The sequence below is a fragment of the Aptenodytes forsteri genome, unplaced genomic scaffold (genome assembly GCF_000699145.1).
Source record: "Aptenodytes forsteri isolate BGI_AS27 unplaced genomic scaffold, ASM69914v1 Scaffold76, whole genome shotgun sequence".
Lineage (NCBI taxonomy): Eukaryota > Metazoa > Chordata > Aves > Sphenisciformes > Spheniscidae > Aptenodytes > Aptenodytes forsteri.
Genome location: NW_008794444.1, coordinates 413801 through 414047, shown reverse-complemented (window position 1 = coordinate 414047; position 247 = coordinate 413801). Strand labels below are relative to the sequence as shown.

The 247-nt window shown below is 45.3% G+C and overlaps 1 protein-coding gene across 1 annotated transcript in view; it reads left to right on the top strand.

Annotated features, from left to right (window-relative positions):
• Positions 1 to 247, top strand: part of PSMA3 (proteasome subunit alpha 3) — a 12847-nt gene that overhangs the window by 2938 nt on the left and 9662 nt on the right. The gene's annotated exons all lie outside the window — the stretch shown is intronic.

The window sequence follows — 247 nt, the reverse complement described above, 5'->3', positions numbered from 1 at the left end:
TTCTCCCAAGGAACTAGCGATAGGACGAGAGGAAATGGCCTCAAGTTGCGCCAGGGGAGGTTTACGTTGGATAGTAGGAAAAATTTCTTCACCTTGTCAATTGTCAAGCATTGGAACAGGCTGCCCAGGGCAGTGGTTGATCCCTGGAGGTATTTAAAAGACTGTAGATGTGGTGCTTAGGGTTTAGTGGTGGGCTTGGCAGTGTTTGGGTAATTGTTTGAATCCATGTTGTTAAAAGGCTTTTTTA